The sequence below is a fragment of the Callorhinus ursinus genome, unplaced genomic scaffold, assembly GCF_003265705.2.
Source record: "Callorhinus ursinus isolate GAN/ISIS: 27379988/994484 unplaced genomic scaffold, GSC_fseal_2.0 scaffold7, whole genome shotgun sequence".
NCBI classification, from domain to species: domain Eukaryota; kingdom Metazoa; phylum Chordata; class Mammalia; order Carnivora; family Otariidae; genus Callorhinus; species Callorhinus ursinus.
In genome coordinates, this window is record NW_027397069.1 from 64,473,861 (window position 1) to 64,497,213 (window position 23,353).

The 23,353-nt window shown below is 35.8% G+C and overlaps 1 protein-coding gene across 4 annotated transcripts in view; it reads right to left on the reverse strand.

Annotated features, from left to right (window-relative positions):
* Nucleotides 1–23,353, reverse strand: part of PDS5B (PDS5 cohesin associated factor B) — a 203,986-nt gene that overhangs the window by 142,090 nt on the left and 38,543 nt on the right. The gene's annotated exons all lie outside the window — the stretch shown is intronic.

Below are 23,353 nucleotides of genomic sequence, written 5' to 3' on the forward strand. Positions count from 1 at the left end.
ATACCATACATTGTTTATTCATTCATCTGTTGACAGATTGTTTCCACCTGTAGCTATTATAAATACTGCTATAAACATAGGGGTACAAATATCTCTTCAAGAACCCACCTTCAATTCTTTTTGGTATATACTTAGGATTTTACGGATTCCTTGTGGAGAAATGTCTATTCAAGTCCTTTGACATTTTTAAGTTAGGTTATTTGTCCTTTTGCTGTTGAGTGGCAGGATCCTTTATATATTCTGGATAGTAAATCCTTATCTGATATACGATTTACAAATAATTTTTTCTATTCTGTAGACTGTCTTTTCCCTTTCTTAACATTGTCTTTTAATGCACAAGTTTTTAATTTTTATGAAGCCACACTTATCCATTTTTTTTTTATTGCTCTTGCTGATGATATCATGGTTAAGAATTTATTGCCAAATCCAAGGTCATGAAATTTTACCACTATGTTTTCTTCTAAGAGTTTATGGCTTTAACTCTTTAGGTTCTTGATCCACTTTGAACTAATTTTTATATATTGTTTGAAATATAGGTTCAATCTTCATTCTTTTGCATGTAGAAATACAGTTCTTCCAGCATCATTTGTTGAAAACTATACTTTTCCTGTTTATTTTCAATAAAGATGTCCTGGTTTCTCCTCTAGAAATTTTGATTCAGTAGATTTGGGGAGGGACTTCAGATTTCCCATTTTTAAGGATGTCTCAGATATTTACTATGGTCAAACAAGTTTGAAGAACAGTAAATACAACTTCAAGTACTTGATTCATATTCTAGATCAAAGACCTATTTCTTTTTAATCCTTGCTTAGCAGATACACTCAGCTTATGCTACATCCAGGTGAGGACTTAGGTAAGAAGCCCTTAATTTTCACAAAAGGTTGTTAACCTTACCATCTGCACATCTGATCTCTAAAACATAGGGCTTTACCAAAATAAACAACACAAGCTTACCACAATACAGACTCATGCCATTCATTCTTTTAACAATAAATATGTGATCATCTATTATATACCCCAGCACTGTTTGAGCCACAGGGGATACAGCAGTAAAGATTCTTGCTCTCGTGGAACTTAAAGCTGGCGGGAAACAGACAACAAATAAGTATGTGTGTGTGTTAGGTAATGTGAAATGTTAAGAAAATTAAGGGTAAGTAGAGAAGGAAGCAGTTTTAGATTGCAAAGACATTTTGATGAAGTGACATTTGAGCAGAAACCTGAAAAAGAGTAAGAAAATAAATTATACAAATACCAACAGCAGAATATTCAAACAGGGGCGCCTGGGTGGCTCAGTAAGTTAAGCGTCTGCTCAGCTCGTGATCCTGGGGTGCTGGGATCGAGTCCCATATTGGGGTCTCTGTTTTGTGGGGAGTCTGCTTCTCCCTCTACCTCTCTCTCATGAATAAATAAAATCTTAAAAAAAAAGAATATTCAAGACAGAGTGAGGCCCAAAGATTACAAGCTTGAACAATATACTACTCAACTGTCAGCAATGAAGCCCAGTTAGATTTCAAGGATTATAAAGGATTCTTGATGGAAATCCAATTCATTTCTTCCTCTAGATCAGGGCTTCTCAACCTAAGCACCACTGGTTGATGTTTTTGCTCAGAATTCTTTATTGTGGGTCAGCATATGAGTGTTCCTGTACATTCCAAGATAGCAGTATGCCTGGCCTTGGCCCACCAGATACCAGTACCACAGACAGAGACACATGCGTGTGCATGCACACACACACACACCTCACCATCACCCTTAGTTTTAGACAAAACCAAAAATGTCTCCAGATATTGCCAAATTCCCCCACAGGGCAAAATGCGCTCTAGATTGAGAACAAGACTCCCAATCAGTCCTTAAATTGAAGTTCCATGTAGGAAACCCATAAAAATGGTCTTTAAGAGGTCTATGAACCGTGTAGTCATCTGAAAGAGTAAAGTCTGCATGTGTGCGAAAATGTGCTTTTTTCTAGAGAGAAGGTGCAGAACTTATAATATCTAGAAGGCTAATGACTCAAAAAAAATAAAATTAAGGGATGCTTTAGTATTTTAATTGGGTTACGAACTAGGAAGATTGTAAAGCTGCGTAAATTTCTAAAAACATACACTCTTCCAAGACTGAATCAGGAAAAAATACAAAATTTGAACAAAAACAAAACCTGAAATATATATATACATATTTGTTAACATCTGAAAGCTCCAGGTTTGAGCCACATTTGTCCTAGCGGTCACGTATTTAATATCAATGGGCTGCGCTATGGTTCCTTTTTTTCTTTCATCACAAAAGCCTATAAAACCTGTCACTGAATTTACTAAAAGATGTTCTTGAAAAATCATCACCAACTGTCATTTTATTATCATCCCTATTTAACAAATGAACAAACCAAGGTCAAGAAAAGTTGATTGATTTACCCAGGATCAGAAAGCTCTTGAATAACAGAATTGGAAGTTATTTACACGGTTATATGACAGGAAAGAGCCACAGGAACATACCTAACTTCTTGGTTTTATTTATTTCAAAAGCAAAATAGGGAATGCTATAATTATGGTACATAACCAATAAATCATTAGGAAACCAACCTCAAAGAGCATAAGATGAAGAAATCAGATATATCAACTGTAAGACTAACATTGTCTATGACTGAAAAACCTAAAATTTGTTTAGGGTAAGTGAAGCCTTTTCTGACACCTGAATCCTCACTGAACCCTCAGTAGGTCAGTTAAGTGATAGGAAGGATAACCCTGCAACATACCTAGAATAAGCACAGAAGTGAGTTTTATTTACTGTTTTTAATCCCTCAATGCAAGTCAAAGCACAATTCAAAGTATTTTTTTTTAAGATTTTATTTATTTGAAAGAGAGAGAGAGCACAAGCAGGGGGAGCAGCAGGCAGAGGAGAGAGGGAGAAGCAGGCTCCCCGCAGAGCAGGGAGCCCGATGCAGGACTCGATCCCAGAACTCTGGGATCATGACCTGAGCCGAAGGCAGACGCTTAACGACTGAGCCACCCAGGCGCCCCAATTCAAAGTACTTAAAATATGATTCAATAAAGACAATTCTACAGGAATGGGGAGCCAACACAAGCATCTAAAAATTTAGTAATCTCAATGTCTAATTTAATCTAGGAAAAAAAACCCTAATTACACAGAGCAATGATTCTGCAAACTTCAAAACTATTTTAATCATGAAACTCATTCTTCAAACCAAATCTTATAACAATGTCTAATATAGTGAACAGATTAAAAGAGCTGCTCTTGCTGAACCGGGTGATCAGTACCCCAACTCTTCTTGTGAAGGAAATCCCAAAGGAACAACTTGAAAACCAGCTATCTGTCAGTGTTTTTGGAAATGTGAATTATTACAGCCTTTCTAAGAAGAAATATATTCATAATATCTATTAAATTTTAATGACACATTCCCTTCAACCCAGTAAACCCTCTCTTCTCACTCGATCTCACAAGAACAAAAATGTCAGTATAAATTGTACATGAATATTCATCTTCGCACTATTGATAGTGGAAAAACAAAACAACAAAAAACATGGAAAAAACCTGACATCTACAAGGAAACAGCTAAATGAAGTGTGGTAAATCTTCCTATGGAATATTGTGCAGCTGTTAAAATGAACAAGTTTCATCAGCTAATCTATACTAATGCTGAGGAGAAAAGTATTATTCTCAAGTGTGTGTGTGCGCGTGATGCGCGCACACACACAAATATGGGCATAATGACATTTTCATAAAATAAGTACCACCACATTTACCAAAAATAAAAGCCCTTCTAGAAAGATGGAAAAATACGTACAGAAATTAATGGGAAATACAGAATTCAAAATTATTTCCAATGTTACGCACGTAAAAATGGAATATAAACACGATTTGAGCCTGGAATGGAAAACATTCCTCCTATACATATGTTATCTCAAAGTACTTGTAATAAAGCATTTTTAAAAGCAATCCTTAAAGAACAAAAAGCCAATAATCTACAATTACTATGGACTGCTATTCTTTGAGCTTTGCTTTTCTTCGTTAACATTTTTTTCTTAAAATTGAATTTTTAAATGAAGACTAGGCAAAAGGTATTCAAGGTTGTATATCATGGCAGAAGCCAAGAGTACAAATATTCTGAACTGTCAAAGACACCTCTGACTTTAACAAGAATAAAATCACAATATCTCTCTAACCAGTCCTCTTTCTTCCTTCCTCTCATCACCTTCCACTAGAAGATCCTAAAAGATACAGAATTCAATTACATGACCCAGTGAGTTCCATTTGATGACCGAACCCTCATCTCCATCCTCAACCCATCTTAGATCTCTTCCAGGTCTGAAACATTACAATTTTATTATCTTATTATATCATATGCTTACACAGTTATCTGCAATTCTTACTATTCAGCTCTCCAACACTGGTTGAGTTGTTATTCACAAATCCACTAATGCAATTACTCAATTACTCACTTGAAAATTAATTTTTGATCTATTTCATTTATTTTCCCAGGAAAACAAAGTAACAGAAAGAACATCAATACAGAAAATGGTTTTGCTATCTTTTACTTTGAAAGAAAATATTTCTTTTCAATCCCCTAGCAAACCTAAGTATTCTTTTCCAAAAAGGGCATAAAAACTCACAAAAAATGAAGTACTTAAAAAAAAAAAAGCCATGAGAAGTAAACTTTAGAATACAGACTGTCTTTTAAGATGCAACTGAATCAGCTTCATACAAATACCTATAGCTTATCCTATAGAAATGGCTTCATTTTCTCTTTTATAAAATGTAGACAGTAACAATTTGCTTAACTGCTCTAAAAACTGTAAACCCCTACACCTGCAAATACCAAATGATGCTCCAAGACATCTGAAAACACCCAGGACACCAAAGCAAACTCACAGGCATTATGGGATTTTTTTTAATTATCAAAGAAAACATAACAATTCTCAAAATCTGTCAGACACCAACTGAACTACTAGCTCAAGGTAATTTCATTTCAACATGAGATCATTCTACATTCCTTCTGAAGGTACCACATCTTTGAGAAACTGGGTTTGGAGGCAGCTGATGTGATAAAAAGTACTGCATGGAAATCAATGAGAAATAGGAAATGAGGTTGCAGAATCCAATTTGATTCCAAGACTTGAGGGCTTGTCTATGACCTATAGGCAAACACATCCCACTAATAAGTAATTACTGTTATTTAAGAATAAAAAATATTTTTTTCTTTCAGTGTATATATAATTCTAAGGCCATAAATACTTAAGTTATTCGTACCTAACTGAAATAGGACTATTAAGTATTATTTTTTGGCTCTATGAAAAATGGAATGAAACACTAAGGGCACTGTAAGTCAAGCACTTTTGGGAACCTCTCACCGCGTATTTACAAGGGATTCTCACAGATATTTGTAAGTTGCACTAGGGTACATCATCTCTACCCTATCTTTGTTGGTAATGGGCTAAAGAAAATAAAAAACTGCAAAGACTGAAAACATAAAAAATGAAAATGATAGGGCATTCACATCACATTTCATTCTAGAAAACCAGGAAACAAAACTAAAAGTTGAATACAATAATTAAACAAAAAAGTACCCAAATGTTGCCTGTCTTATGTTTGTTTATTTAAAGACAAGGACTACTTTAGTCTCAAAGTCTTGGTTATCTAACAATCTTTTCAAACACTTTTTAGCAGTTGAGCCCTTTTTTCAAAATCCCCCACCAAATTCTAAGTTACAAAATATCTAAAAAGCAGAAGTCTCTGTGGCTGAGAAGGAGCTCAGGACCACACTCTGGCATACGTCCTCCACACAGGTAACAGCAGTCACTGGAACCCAGAGGTTTCAACAAACAGCTAGGGCCGCTGAAGGTAAAGGGGCAAAAGCGCCCCAGCCTTTCAATTAAAACAGCTCAGCACCACAGAAGATCTCCTTTGAAAAACTGACTCTTTGGGGAGGCACAGGTTACAATCAACAGCCTAAGGCCAGGACAATGACTTTCAAACCTTTTTTTTTTAACTGCAATACAACCCAATACATAAATATGCTAACAACAACAACAAAAAAAGTCTCATTAAATAACCTTTTTGTGTGTAATTCATAAGGTCTTCTATTCCAATTGAAACCCAGTTTACAAAAAACCTCTGGCCTAAGAAATTGCCTCAATGACTTCTCAAGCTATCAAAAGAAATTTTTTTCAGTGTTTGCGAACAGGAGGAGCAAGGAGAGAACAAAAAGTTATTTGGTAATAAAGGAACAAACAAAAAAAAGAGAGAAAAGAGAAATCTTACGATTTCCACCTCATTATGCATACCAAAAACCAAACAAAAACAACAGAAAAAGGGTGGGGGAAAAGGGAGGGAAACAATATGAAAAGAGTGAACATGCATACGTTAGAGCTCAATGTAAAAAATAAAATCATCAAAATCTTTTCTCTAGTTAAGAAAAAACTTTTCTACCTGAAAACAAAAGAATAAACTTTTGAATCTTTTTCAACACAACTGATTTTGCCAGCTGTCAACCACATTATAACATTCATCTCTCCTCTTCCCCAAATCCATCAAAATGACCAAAGAAAGAGAAGCAGCGTTAGAGATCAGAAGGTCACTGACAATGCTGATAGTTGACAGAAGGAAAACCAAAACTCCAGAAGCCACCCCAACAAAGAAGAAATGGGGTGGAATGGACTGAAGACAATAAAATGGAAGCTTCCCTAGCTTTGGCCCACCATAATTAACAAACAAGCAAACAGAATCTTCCAGTAACATACTCTTACCTCTATAGCAACTTATTTCCTAATTTCCTGTTAATAATCTCAGCTCAGATAACACAGCAAACAGGATTTTGAAATGCTACCAGAAATCAAAACAGAACTAAGATGGGCAAAGAGCTTTCATATGAGTTTTCTTGACTTGGCATAGACTGCAAGATAAATCATTTGGAATTTTGTGACCCAAATGCTCTCTCAGCCATTTGTCTTGTTCCAGGGAGACATAAGACTTGCCAGTATGCTCCCAGCCCACATACCCTAAAAATAATTCTACTTTTTTAAAGCCTGTCTCAGTTCATTTACCATACCAGAGATAACCTACACAGGAGAAGATCAGAGCCACGCATTCCTTTGCAGGACTCATCTAGAGAAAATAATCCTAACTGGTACAATTGCTGAAGCAGCCCACACCCACTATCAATAATGACTAATTCAGAATCCCACTTATAACTGCATAAGGATAAATCAACATGCACACAAGACTCAGAGGGTCCAAAAGAGGTGCACAAACTGAAAATCAGAGCAAACAGGCCAAGTGAAATAAAAATAAATACAGAAAGGTACAAAAGAAATTTTAAAGAATTTTTAAATTAACACTCTGAATGAAACGTGGAGAAACTTATATACATAATAAAAGTAGACTATCTGAAAAGCAGCAACGGTAAAACAAGAAAATTCTGGAGACCTGAAAGCACAATAGTCCCAACCTTCCGTTAAGGGTGAGGGGAGAGATAACTAAGTATCAACAAAAGTGGGCGCTTGGGTGGCTCAGTACGTTAAGTGTCTGCCTTCGGCTCAGGCCATGATCCCAGGATTCTAGGACTGAGTCCCACACTGGGCTCCCTGTTCAGCAGGGAGTCTCCTCCCTCCCCCCCCAGCCCCTCCCCTCCACTCATGAGTGCACTCTCGCTCCCTCTCTCTTGCAAAAAATAAAATCTTTACTAAAAATTTTAAATATCAACAGAGACAGTGAAGAGCCTAATGAATACAACTTAAAAAAAAATTGAGACATCCATATTCAGTAACACAGACTATGTATTATAAAGAGCCCAAAAGATCCAGCAGAAACCTGTTACCACGTTGAACTCAAAAAAAGGAAAATCTATAAGGAGATTTCTACACTTCACCTTCACTTCCACACAAATGTCCATATCAGCTCTGTGCCAGCTACAAGGAGGCAAGCTGAACCTGAGAGTCATGCTTTAAACATATAAACCCCAGGACGTTCCCAATATATAACAAGTCCTATTTCTTAGATGGAAAAGCAAAGCTTCTGTGGAATTAAAAAACTTCTCAATATAAGCTCCCAATTTTCCACGTATTAAGCTCAACAAAATAGAAGTCCTGCTCACGAATCATACACACCTAAGGAAACACCAAGTGTGAACATGTTAAGCATCACTGAATTCAAATATTAAAATTTAACTGCCAAATGAAATACAAAAGGGGTTTTTTAAAATTAAAACACAAGATACGCTAGCAAAAAGAAGCTTCTGAAAATCACCAGGAAAAACTGAAAAAGAACAAAGATACTAACGGCTGATTTCAAAATTGCAAAGAATGGGTTAAATGGATTAAAAATGGGCAGAAAGGCGGTGCCTGGGTGGCTGAGATGGTTAAGCATCTGCCTTTGGCTCAGGTCATGATCCCAAGGTCCTGGGATTGAGTCCTGTATCAGGGAGCCTGCTTCTCCCTCTGCCTCTCTCTCTCTCTCTCTCTGTCTCTTATGAATAAATAAATAAAATAAAATAAATGGGTAGAAAAAGAGTCATAAAAATCAATAATTTGAAGAAACTACATAAAATACAGGACTAAGAAACAAACATGAGAAATTCAAAGAATTAAGAAATATCAGATGATAGCAAACTTCAAAACCCTAATAAAAATTTTCTAAAAAGAAATTATAAACATGGAAAGCAAAATACAAATAAACACTGTACATAATAACAAGTCTCATATGGGGGATAAAAAAGAGAACTAAAATCCTGGGCAACATCATCATGGAAATTGGGATGAGAGTGCTGATCAGAGTAAAAGGAACTTTGTGTCAATTTTGAAAAGGGCCAAGTTTTTAAATCTTAAAATTAACTGTGCAATGGAGAATTTAAAGGGTATCAACTATTTTTTAAAGGGAAGAAACAGACTATAACTACCACACCTAATAGAAAAAAAAATGTAGGAAGATCTCAACATCATCGCATAGTGAGTTCCTTTTTTCTCTCTCCTTAAACTTGTAACTAATCACACATCCATAACCCAATAAAAAGCACCTCTGCACAGCACAACAGGACACCCAAACAATCCACCTATCTGTGCACCCAAGAGTGGGTGGATAGGAGGCTGCAAAGGCGAGCAGCAGCAGAGAAAGCAGCAGATCCAGCAGGGAGGCAGCATGGCCTTTCTGGCAAAGAAAGTGGAGGATGAAGGCAATCACTGGGAGTCTGCTCAGCCATGCATGCTGCAGCTGGAAAAACCTACTGCTTTCTCTGAGAAAAAAACCACAGTGACTTAGAGAAGGAAAGGGTAAAGGGAAGAAGACAAGGAGAATTGAAGAAAAGCATTTCCTACTCTCTGCCACAAGATTATGGCAAGAGGACCCACCATGGAGCCCCCCAACCACCAGAGGAACCCCCCTACTGGGCTGTGGGCAAACCCAAAGCCCCAAGTGCTAAGTACACACCTCCCCTAAATCTGCTGCCACACTTTTTTTCTCAGGCAGTTTTACTGTTGGGTTTTTCTTCCCCCCTATTTTCTGGAAAACAAAAAGGCTCCTAATTACCAACCTGCTGAACTTTAGAATGAAAAGAAATAAAGCTTTACATAAATAGGAAAGATGTTTACTACCTAAATGCAAGCAGCAAAGGCACTTTTCATCAAACACTATAAAAAATTGTGGTAATACAATATCACAAAAAGAAAATGACGATTTTTCACAGATCTGTACTTCTGAAACAAATAATGCAATATATGTTAAGGGAAAAAAAAAGAAGATAGCAGGAGGGGAAGAATGAAGGGGAGTAAGTCGGAGGGGGAGACGAACCATTAGAGACAATGGACTCTGAAAAACAAACTGAGGGTTCTAGAGGGGAGGGGTGTGGGGGATGGGTTAGCCTGGTGATGGGTATTAAAGAGGGCACATTCTGCATGGAGCACTGGGTGTTATGCACAAACAATGAATCATGGAACACTACATCAAAAACCAATGATGTTATGTATGGTGATTAACATAACAATAAAAATTATTAAAAAAAAGAAAATGACGATTTTTCAGCAACAAAATCCAAAGACACAAAATATTGTCATCTAACTGATAACTCAAAATAGCCGTCATGAAGAAATTCAATGAGCTAAAAGAAAACTCAGAAAGGCAAGACAATGATCTCAGGAATAAAGTTTATGAACACAAAGAGTACCTTACCAAAGAGAAATTCTAAAAAAAAAACTAACAGATTTGGAATGTAACTCAATAAATGAGCTAAGGAATGCATTAGAAATCGTTGAAAATAAAGCACATCAAATAGAAGAGAGAATAAGAAAGCTTGAGAATAAGAATACAGAAATAATTCAGGAAGAAGAGATTCTTAAAAAGTGAAGAAACCCTGGGGCGGCTGGGTGGCTCAGTCATTAGGGGTCTGCCTTCGGCTCAGGTCATGATCTCAGGGCCCTGGGACTGAGCCCCACATAAGGTTCCCTGCTCAGCGGCGGAAAGCCTACTTCCTCTCCCACTCCTCCTGCTTGTGGTTCCCTCTCTTGCTGTGTCTTTCTCTGTCAAATAAATAAATAAAATCTTTAAAAAAAAAAAAAAGTGAAGAAACCCTATGAGAACTACCAAACACCATTAAGATAGCCAACATAAGATTAATGGGTATGCCAGAAGGAGAAAAAAGGGAGAAGGAAGCAAATAGTATATTTAAAGAAATAAGTGATGAAAACTTACCTCAAGACAAAAGACCTTCTCCATAAAACAGCGTATTAAAACTATCAAAAGTCAATGAAAAAAATTTTAAAGGCACCCAGACCCTCCCAAAAAAAAGTTACCCACGAAAGAACCCCTATTAGACTACCAGCAGATTTCTCAGCAGACATGCTACAGGTCAGGAGAGAGTGTAATGACATATTCAAAATACTGAAACAGAAACTGCCAACCAAGAACACTCTAGCAGTTATCCTTCAAAAATGAAGGAGATAATAAGGCTTTCCCCAACAAACAAAAGCTAAAGTTCATCACCACTGGACCTGCCTTATGAAAAATGCTGAAAGGAGCAATTAACATGATAAATATAATTAGAAAATTATAACTTTTTTAGGAGAGTGTATTAAATTCTAAGTTACAGCATGAAAAGTAAAGGAAAAGAGCATTAAAAATAACTATAGCTTCTGTAACTTTTTTAAAAAATCAGCATAAAAAGATAACGTGAGATTGAAATATTAAAGGAAAAGGATGGAACATCTTTATAGGTAAATGAAGACAAAATGCTAGTAACAGAAAAAAGACTATTTTATCCATGAGATGTTTTATGTAAACTTCATGGCAACCATTAAGTAAAATCTAGAACAGACACAAACCATAAAAAAGAGAGACTGAACAAACTATCATGGAAAACCACCAACATACAAAGGTAGACAGAAACAGCAGAAAAAAGAAACAGCAGACAGAATAACCAGAACACAAAAGATAAAATGGCAGTTGTAAATCCTTACGTATCAGTAATCAACCTAAATATAAATGGACTGAACTTACAAATCAAAAGGCCCAGAGAGGCTGGATGGATTAAAAAAAACAAGACCCAATTACAGCCTGCCTAAAAGAGATTCATCTCAGCTCTAACAACACACATAGGCTTAAAGAGAAAGGATAGAAAATAATATTCCATACAGAAACCAAAATAAGACAGGAATAACCATATTTACATCAGACAAAATAAGATTTCAAGCCAAAAAGGGTAACGAAAGACAAAGAAGGTCATTATATAATGACAAAAAGGTCAGTATATCAAGAACATACAATAATCATAAATATATCCCCACCAAAATATACTAAACAAATTACTAACAGATCTTAAAAGAGAAATACACAACAATACAGTAAGAGTAGAGTACTTCAATACCTCACTATCAACAATGGATAGATCTTCTAGACAGAAAAAAAACAAGGAAACATTGAAATTGAACCACACTTTAAAAACAAATAGACTTGGGCGCCTGGGTGGCTCAGTTGGTTAAGCGACTGCCTTCGGCTCAGGTCATGATCCTGGAGTCCGAGGATCGAGTCCCGCATCAGGCTCCCTGCTCGGCGGGGAGTCTGCTTCTCCCTCTGACCCTCTTCCCTCTCATGCTATCTCTCATTCTCTCTCTCAAATAAATAGAACCTTTAAAAAAAAAAAAAAAAAGAACAAATGCACTTAACAGGAATATATTCCATTCAACAGCAACAGAAGACATATTCTTCTCAAGTGCATATGGAGCATTCTCCAGGACAGAACATATGACAGACCACAAAACAAAGCTGAACAAAATTTTTAAAAAGATTTGTATTTATTTGAGAGAGAGTGCATGTGCATGTATGGGGGAGGAGAGGGCAAGGGGAGCAGAGGCAGAGGGACAAGCAGACTCCACACAGTGCAGAGTCCAACATGGGGCTCAATCTCAAGATCCTGAGATCATGACCTGAGCAGAAATCAAGAGTCAGACGCTTAGGTGACTAAGCAACCCAGGCACCCCTGAGCAAATTTAAGACAGAAATCATACCAACTATCTTTTTAACCACAAAGATATGAAACTAGAAATCAATATGAGGAAAGTAGGAAGTTCTACAAATATGTGGAAACTGAACAACATACTTCTAGCCAATACTGGATCAAAGACATCAAAAGGGAAATTATCTAGAAACAAATGAAAATGGAAAAACTGCTTATCAATATTGCAAGATAAATTACAGCTGATACAACAACAACAAAACTATGAAAGACTACTATGAACGATTACATGCCAAAAAATTACATAACCTGGAAGAAATGGATACATTTCTAGAAATAAACAACCTACCAACACTGACTCAGGAAGAAACAGAAAAATCTGAACAGACCGAGAAATTGAATAAGTAATCAAAAAGCTCCCTACATGGGAAAAGCCAGGACCAGAAGGCTTCACTGGAGAATTCTACCAAACATTTAAAGATGAATTAACACCAAGCTCTTCCAAAATATCAGGGATGAGGGAATGCTTCCAAACTCATTCTATGAAGCCAGCATTACCCTGATACCAAAACCAGATAAGGTTACTACAAGAAAACTATAGAGCAGGATACAGATGCAAAAATTCTCCACAAATTATCAGCAAACTCAATTCAAGAACACATCAAACAGATAATAAAACATGACCAAGTGTAATTTATCCCTGGGATGCAAGGATGGCCCAACATACACATACCAATAAATGTATCACAAATCAATGAAATGAAAGACAAAAATCACATGATCACCTGAAAAGACACAGAAAAAGCATCTGACAAAATACAATATCCTTCCATAATAAAAACCCTTAACAGACTGGATATAGAAGGAACATACCTCAACATAATAATGGTCATATGAAACAAACCCACAGCTGACATTATACTCAATGGAGAAAAATTCAAAGTGTTTTCCTCTAAGATCAAGAGCAAGAATACCCACTCTCACCATTCCTACTCAATATAACACTGGAAATCCTAGCTAGAGTAACTAAGCAAGACAAAGAAATAAAAGGCAATCAAATCTGAAAGGAAAATTAGAAGTCACTATTTGCCGATGATATGATCTTATACTGCTGACCCTTAACACAAGTTTGAACTGCCCATGTCACTTATATGTGGCTTTTTATCAATAAACACAGTACAGTACTATAAATGTATTTTCTCTTCCTTGCGGCTTTCTTAATATTTTTTCTGTAGCTAATCTTATTGTAAGAATACAGTATATTACACATATAAACATACAAACTACATGTTAACTGGCTGTTTACGTTACTGGTTAAGGCTTCCACTCAACAGTAGGCTATTTGTATTAAAGTTTGGGGGGGAAGTCAAAAGTTATAACAAATTTTTGACTGCACAGGGGGTCAGCGTCCCTAAACTCTGTATTGTTCAAGGATCAATTTCCCATGGAAAAATTTCAAAGAATCCACCAAAAGACTCTTAGAATTAAGCAATAGGGGCACCCTGGTGGCTCAGTCAGTTAAGTGTACAACTCTTGGTTTCAGCTCAGGTCATGATCTCGGGGTCCTGTGGGATCAAGCTCCACATCTGGCTCCCGCACTCAGCAGAGAGTCTGCTTCCACCCTCCCTCTGCCCCTGCCCAGCCCTGTGCACTCTCTCTCCAAAATATATTAGCAAATCTTAAAGAAGTAATAATAATAATAAGCTACGATTTCAGTAAAATAGCACCATACAAAATCAAAACACAGAAATCAGTTGCACTCTTTTACATACCAATGATGAAATACATACAAAAGAAAAAACTATCAGCTTTACAATAGCAACAACAACAAAAAATACTTAGGATTAATTTTAACCAAGAAAATCAAAGACTTGCACAATGAAAATTACAAGACTCCACTGAAAGAAACTAAAGAAGACACAAACAATAGGAAGACATCCCATGTTCATAGATTAGAATTAATACTGTTAAACTTGCCATACTCCCCAAAGCCATCTACAGATTGAACACAATCCCCATTAAAATACCGAAGTCAAACTTCATAGAAATAAAAGAAACAATCTAAAATTTGTATGAAACTACTAAAGACCCCAAACAGCTAAAGCAATTCTGAGAAAAAAGAAAAAAGCCAAAAGTACCATGCTTCTGGGTTTCAAACTATACTACAAAGTAATAAAAAACAGTATGGTGCAGACACAAAAACAGACACATCAACCAATAAAACAGAATAAAGAGCCCAGAATTAGATCCTGGCATATACGGTCAACTAATATTCAACAAGGGAACCAAGAATATCCAATGGAGGAAAAGATAGTCTCTTCAACAAATGGTGCTGGGAAAAATAGAGAAACACATGCAGAACGATAAAACTAGACCCTTATTTCACATCACTCACAAAAATTAACCCAAAGTGAATCTAAACATAAGTACATATGATTAAGACATATATATGGAATTTTAAAAAGTTAAAGCTTATACAAAACAGAGTAAAACATTGATTTCTAGGGCCTAGGGGAAATAAGATGGGTAGTATTTAAAGATACAAATTTGCAATGAGTACTAAAATAAATGCACAGCATAATAAATTTGGACAATAATCTTATACTATAATTATGTACTGTGATAAATACGGCTACCTTGTCAATCGTATCACAACACATAAATTTACCAAACACACCGTACACCTTAAGCTTGTAAAACATTATACGTCAAATTTACTCAATTAAAAAAAAACTTTTAAAAAATTGTCTGCAGTAATATTAAAATAACTTTTAAAAAAAAAGACAAAGGAAAAAATTGGGCAAATAACAAAAACTGTAAGAAAAAGAAAGCTGAATGCCTACGTTCTTATCAGACTAAACATATTTTAAAACACAAAGAATGGTAAGACATAAAAAAGTCATCACAAAATGAGTAAAAGATTCAAATCACCAGGAAAATAACTTTAAATTTACATAAACTATTAAATAAAATAAAAATACACCAAAAACTGATAAAACCACAGAAATAAAATGACTTTCCACCAATACAATACAGGAGTTTTAACATACTTTTCCACTATTGATAAATTACACACTACAAAAATTAGTAGATACAGAAGACTGAATTAAGATAATTAAGAAGCTTGATTTGTGAATCATTTAACCTTGCACCCTTACATAATCTTATCAAAGACACATACATTTATAAAAACTGAGGACAATCTGATATATGATGCATGTCTCAAAAAATTCCAAAGAATCTAAATCTCACACACCACACCTGACTAAAATGTAATTAAATTAGTAGAAAACAAAAAGACACATATTTCCGTACGTAAGAAAAAGCACACAAATAATACTTATAACTCAGTGATACTGAAAAAAAAACCACAAAACTTGATGGAATTAGAGATACTAGTACAGAAAGAAAAACTGAAAGCCTTATATGTTTATATTGAAAAAGAAAGCCTTAAAATAAATAAGCTAAGCATGAAATTTAAAAAGCCAGGAAAAGAAATAATGTACCCAAAGAATAAAGAAGATAATAAAGTTAAGAGCAGAAATTAACTAATTAGAAGAATACACCTAAACAGCCAAAATACGGTAAATCTGACAAGACTGATCAAGAATAGGGGTTCCTGGGTGGCTCAGTCAGTTGAGCATCTGCCTTCTGCTCAGGTCATGATCCCAGGGTCCTGGGATCGAGCCCCGTGTCCGGGCTCCTTGCTCAAAAGGGGAGCCTGCTTCGCCCTCTCCCTCTGCCTGCTGCTCCCCCTGCTCCCCCTCCCTCGCTGTTTGTCAAATAAATAAAATCTTCAAAAAAAACTGATCAAGAATAGAAAAATCATTATTAACATTAGGAATAACAAAAGAGATGTAACTATGACATTATAGGGAGTATTGCTAAGATGATAAAGAATACTTAAGCCAAGGATTGGCAAACTTTTTCTTAAAGGACTAGACAGTAAATGTTTTTGCTCATGCCTTCCATCATAATTACTCAACTCTGCATTTATAGCACTAAAGCAACCACAGACAGTATGAATGGGCATGGCTCTATTACAATAAAACTTTACTTACAAAAAGGAGCAGGCAGCCTGCAGGCAACAGTTTGCAAACTCCCACTTTATGGCAATAAATCTGACAACTCAGATGATATAATTCCCAAAACAAATATGAGTAACAAAAACAAGTTAAAAAATCTGAAAAGATCAGCAATCATTAATGAAACTGATTAAATTAAAATCTTCTGCAAAGAAACATCAGGCTTGATGAGGTGTTTCAAATTTTCTAAGACTGATTTCATCTTATAAAAACTCTCCCAGAGAACAGAAATAAAAAAGAATGCTTTCCCTCTCTTTCTATGAAACTAATGTAATTTTGACTTGAAAGCCATAAAATATTACAAACTCATAAGCAAACATACATACATGGATTAGCCAACTAACTCCAGCAATGTATTTAAAAAGATGGCTATATCACAGCACTGCCCAAGGAAACCTTCCAAAGTAATGGAAATGTATATTTTGCACTGTCCAATACAACAGCCACTAACTACATTTAACACTTGAAATGTGGGTGGTATATCCGGGAAACTGGATTTTATTTAACTTTCATTAATTCAAAGTGCCACATGTAGCTAGTGATCACTACATTGGACAGTGCAGCTGTCCATGACCAAGTCTGGGTTATTTTATATTTTTTTTATTATGTTATGTTAATCACCATACATTACATCATTAGTTTTTGATGTAGTCTTCCATGATTCATTGCTTGCGTATAACACCCAGTGCTCCATGCAGAACGTGCCCTCTTCAATACCCATCACCAGGCTAATCCATACAGCTACCATACAATCCTGCAATTGCACTACTGGGTATTTACCCCAAAGATACAAATGTGGAGATCCGAAGGGGTATATGCACCCCAATGTTTGTAGCAGCAATGACCACAACAGCCAAACTGTGGAAAGAGCCAAGATGTCCATCGACAATGAATGGATAAAGAAGATGTCGGGTGTGTGGGTGTGTGTGTGTGTGCGCGCGCACAGCCACACACGGTGGAATATTATGCAGCCATCAAAAGGAATGAAATCTTGCCATTTCCAACAACGTGGATGGAACTGGAGGGTGTTATGCTGAGTGAAATAAGTCAATCAGAGAAAGACATGTACCATATGACCTCACTGATATGAGGAATTCTTAATCTCAAGAAACAAACTGAGGGTTGTTGGAGTGGTGGAGGGTGGGAGGGATGGGGTGGCTGGGTGACAGACATTGGGGAGGGTATGTGCTATGGTGAGTGCTGTGAATTGTGCAAGAATGTTGAATCACAGATCTGTACCTCTGAAACAAATAATACAATATATGTTAAAAAAAGAAAAAGAAGAAGAAGATAGCAGGAGGGGAAGAATAAAGAGGGGGAAATCAGAGGGGGAGACGAACCATGAGAGACGAGAAGATGGACTTAAAAACACACTGAGGGTTCTAGAGGGGAGGGGGTGGGATATCTTACAATGCCAAGATTGGTTTATAACCAAAAAAACCTATCAATATCATTCACCACATCAACAAACTGAAGGAAGAAAACTATCTCAATAGATGCAGAAATCAGTACACAGTTGCTAAAATGAACACAAAGAAAATGTGCTTGCCTGATAAAGGTTATCTACCAAAAACCAACAACATTCTTAATGGTGAAAAATATCAAGCATTCCCTCTAAAGCCAAAAAACAAACAGAATCCCATTATCACTACCACTTCCTGCTATTTACCAGAAGATTCTAGCCAGTGCACTAAAAAAAAAGAAATCAATGGTGTAAGAATTAGAAAAAAAATAGCCTCATTATTTTCAGATGATACAGTTGACTGTACTGAAATTCAAAAACAGCAAAATATTTGGAAACTAAAAGCTTAGCAAGGTAGACAGATTAGTATACAAAAAAACATGATTTCCACATACCAACCAAAGCAAGTAAAAATGTAATTTAAAACCAAAAAAGCAGAGGGGCGCCTGGGTGGCTCAGTCATTAAGCGTCTGCCTTCGGCTCAGGTCATGATCCCAGGGTCCTGGGATGGAGCCCCGCATCGGGCTCTCCGCTCGGTGGGAAGCCTGCTCTCCCTCTCCCACTCCCCCTGCTTGTGTTCCCTCTCTCGCTGTGTGTCTCTCTGTCAAATAAATAAAATCTTTAAAAAAAAAAAAACCAAAAAGCAGATAAAGAACATTTTTAGAATTTATATTTTAGAATCATATACCTAAAACCTATTTAAAGAAAATTATAACATCTTACTAATCCTATAAAAGCTAAATAACTACAAAGATATACTATTCTCATATCATAAAGATGATCAACATCACAGATATGTCAATTTTCACCCAAAGTATTCTACAGATACAGAAATTAAATGGAGCTACCCAAAACCTTAGCACCGGATTTTAAAATTACCTGGACATGCAAAATGCTGAAACATCCCTTAAAAATAAAGTGCACAGGGCGCCTGGGTGGCTCAGTTGGTTAAGCGACTGCCTTCGGCTCAGGTCATGATCCTGGAGTCCCGGGATCGAGTCCCACATCGGGCTTCCTGCTCAGCTGGGAGTCTGCTTCTCCCTCTGACCCTCCCCCCTCTCATGCTCTCTCTCTCATTCTCTCTCTCAAATAAATAAATATAAATAAAATCTTTAAAAAAAATAAATAAAAATAAATATAAAGTGCACGGATTTGCCCTACCAGGTAGCAAAACTTATATGAAACTGTACTCATTAAGTCAGTGTGGTATTACAGTGAGGAGAAACAACCGGATCATGAAACAGACCTGAGTCTACAAAGAGACCTACATATATACAGAAACTTGATTACGACAATTAGTTTTGCAGACCACTGCAGAAAAGATGAGCTCTTTAATAAATGAAGCTCAGAAAACTGATTGTCCATACAGGGAAAAATAAATTTTAATCACTACCCCACTACTGGTGGGAAAAAAAGAAAAGCATCCCCAATAAGCTGAGATTAAAGACAAAAGTTTAAAAAAAATACTTTTTTATTACCCGAGTCTGGAAAGATTTCTTAAACCAAAGTAAATATAAATACATAAGACATTTAAAAAATTGATAAACGTTATTACATTAAGATCGTCTGTTTTTCACAAAACACTAAAAAAGTGAAAAAACAAATCTCAATGTGGGCAAGGATATTTGCAACTCAACCAACTTTTTTTTCAAAGAACATTTATTAATAGCAAAAAAAAACAAAAACAAAAAGAAGAGGAAAAACTGGCACTATCAGGTGCATCCCAAAAGAAAAAATATCCAATAGACATTTCACAAGTTGTCTCCTCTCTCCTTAATAATGAGAATACAAATTAAGACCACAGTGAGGAAAGATTTTATACCCACTGAACTAGCAAAAAATAAAACAGGTGATAAAGGCATAATTAAAGCCAGATGCTAACAAGGGAAATGAAGTTGCTATGAATGACTTAAACTCTTATTAAACCTTGGGATCCACTAGGGACCAGCCCCCTCCCAAGCACACGTAACAAATCTGAATTCCATCTGCAAGAAAGAAGCAATAGGGCGTTTGGGTGGCTCAGTTGGTTAAGTGACTGCCTTCGGCTCAGGTCATGATCCTGGAGTCCAGGGATCGAGTCCCCCATCGGGCTCCCTGCTCAGCAGGGAGTCTGCTTCTCTCTCTGACTCTCCCCCCTCTCATGCTCTATCTCATTCTCTCTCTCAAATAAATAAATAAAATCTTTAAAAAAAAAAGAAAAGAAAAAAGCCAATAGCAGTATATGCCACCCTGGCCTGTTCCTTTCCAATATTCAGACTCTTATTTATCTCATATTTCTAAATGCCAAGATATCCAAAACAATGTGGATATGTTGCTGCCTCCAACCACAACCATCACATCTTCTTTGATGATGCAGCCACAATAAATTTGGGGTAGTAGTAACATGTAACTTCATTAAATAGTCCCTAACTGGCCAAGATAATCAGGATAATTCCATCCCTCTGGAGAGTAAATAAATGGTTTAGGATAAAACTGACTTAAGTAAATGGGGATACAACACTCCTAGCCAGAGAACCATCGCTCAAGAATTTGTTTTAGATGAGACAAATAAAATGCACATGATTTTATTGTCACACTAAAGTGTGATCTCTCTTCTTGCAAATGAGTTCTTTCTGCAAAGACTGTCAACATCCGAAAATCTATTAATGAATGAATTACATTAATAGATAAAAGAAGAAAAAGCACAGAATCATCTACATTAAACTGTTCACTATTCCTGATTTATTTAAATTCCTCAGAACAAATAAGGAAGAGAAGGAAAATTCTTAACTATGATAAACTACTTTTCAGAGTAAAGAGCAAATAATTAAACTTAATTACAAAATACTAGAGCATTTCCACTTAGACAAATACAAGGTAAGGGTGGTCACAATAGACATTTGGATTCTTGAAGTGTCAAGGAACAAAATTCCCCAGTCCAGCTACCTTCAACAACAAAAAGGGATTTATTGTCTTGGGAAATAAATAACCCCAAAGTAGAGAAGGCTTCCGGCATGGTTCCATTTCTGCTCTTGGCTCTGTTTTTGTCCCATTCTCTTGACTCTTCCTTTCTCCAAATGCCAAGATACCATGCAACTGCATCCTGGGCTACATTTTTTTTTGTATTTATACATGCAAAGGTGGGTACAATAGCAAAATATCAAAAATTACCTACATTTTCTGCAATTGAAAAGTTAAGTAATGCAAAACTAAAACTGATGAGGCAATTTATGTACTGACCCAGATCAAGGGCCAAAATTACACTGAAAAGTCAAAATGGTATATACAATACCCACTTGTGTATTTTAAATATAAACATTTTTTGAAGAGAAAAAGTAATTGCCACTGCTAGCTTAGCATCTTGAGAAATTTCTAGAACCCAAAATGTAGTATATTTCACAGAATTAAAGAATTCTTCGGCTGTAGGCAGGTATGTTATAAAAATACTTTAATATTTTTGAAAACAGAAGTCTATCTCTGGATTAGCAAATTATTGTACTTACCACATAGTAAATGAAAGAATAAAACTAGTATTTGCTGAGTACCTATTTTCCAGGAACTATGTTATTTTTAAGAACTACTACATGCAACATACTACATTACTCATCTTTCCAGCAATCCTGAGATATATGATGTTCATGCTTAGATATTAAAAGAAGCAACATGTCCACATCCCACGAGGTCATAACACTTGTAACTGATAATGCTGGAACTGAATTCTAGATTTAATTCCAAAGCCCATACTCTCTTCATTAAACCATGATGACTAGGTCAATAAATGTTCAAAGACAGACTTTCTTATCATACTCCTTATAAAAATGTCACAAAGAGCTAAAAATTACAGAAAAGGTCCAAAGCAATAAACTGCAGTTTCAGTAGCAGCTGTCTACTCATGATTCAATACATAAGCTTCATGTAATAAATTATCACAGTAGCCTACTTCACCTTTATATATCAGTTATCTATTTATCCTACCAAAATTCTAATCACCAAGAATCTCAGTTCAGCTTTGGACAAATAATTATGTAATTAACTGGTAAGTAAATGAAAATAACATGAAGCAATTCAATAATAAAGTGCCAGGAATACCTCTGCTTATTCTACTACATGCAACATACTACATTCACACATAATACAGATGAGTCTCAAAATCATTTTGAGTAAAATAGACATAAACGACTATACACAGTATGAGTCAATTTAGATGAAGTTCAAAAATGGGAAAAACTAATGTACGATGTTACAAGTCTGGGTAAGAGCCACCTGGAGGGGTACTAAAAGGTGGCACAAAGGAGGAGTTCTGGGGTGTTGCTAATGTGTGTTTCTTAATCCAGATGCTAGTTACAAGGGAACATTTAGTTTGTGAAAACTCATGAATCTATCCATTTATACCATGTGTTTACTTTATACATACATGAATAAAAATCAGTAAAAGGGACAAACTCATTCAGCCAAATCAATCTCTACTAATATTAAATAGTAACAGACTTAGAGAAACACTAAACCTCTAACAAGAGTCTTAAGAAAAGAAGGTAAGTCATGTTGGCAGGTGGAGTGAAAAGAAGCTGACAATTGGAGTCAATAGTCAAAAACTTTTGGCTTGACGCACTAAATGTGACCATAAACAACTCACTTAACCAATTTAAATGTTTCTAATTCTGGAGAAGTAAATAAACATGGTAGTATCTACTTGGCCTACTTCACAGATTATAAAAAAACAATCATTAGATAAATATTTAAGAGCAACTATTAAATCCATTCTGAATTCCAGCTAACAATGTTCCTGAAATTTACAAGCTCACCCTAAAATTCACATGGAAATTCAAGGAATCCAGAATAGACAAAAACTAACCTTAAAAAGGAATAACAAAGCTGGAAAACTGACACTTCTCAATTTCATAAATACAAAACTACAGTAACTAAGTGTAGTATTACCACAAATATATACAGAATAATGGAACAGAACTGTGAGTCCAGAAATAAACCCTCGTATTTACAATCGATTTGACAAGGATGTCAAGGCAATTAAATGGGGGAAAAGAATGGGCTTTTCAACAAATGGTACTAGGGAACAAGTTATCAATACGCAAAAGAATGAATTTGCACATATCTCAAATAATATATAAAAATTAACTCAAAATGGATCAAAGACTTAAATATAAGAGCTAAAACTATAAAACTCAAGAAAAAAACACATGTTTAAATCTTTGCAATCTTGGATTAGGCAATGGTTTCTTAGACATATCAAAAGCTCACAGGGTAACAACAAAAATAAACTGGACATGATTAAAATTAAAAACTTTTGTGCCTCCACACAATACCCTCCACTTCTGGGCATTTATCCAAGGAAACGAACACACTAATTCAGAAGACATATGCATC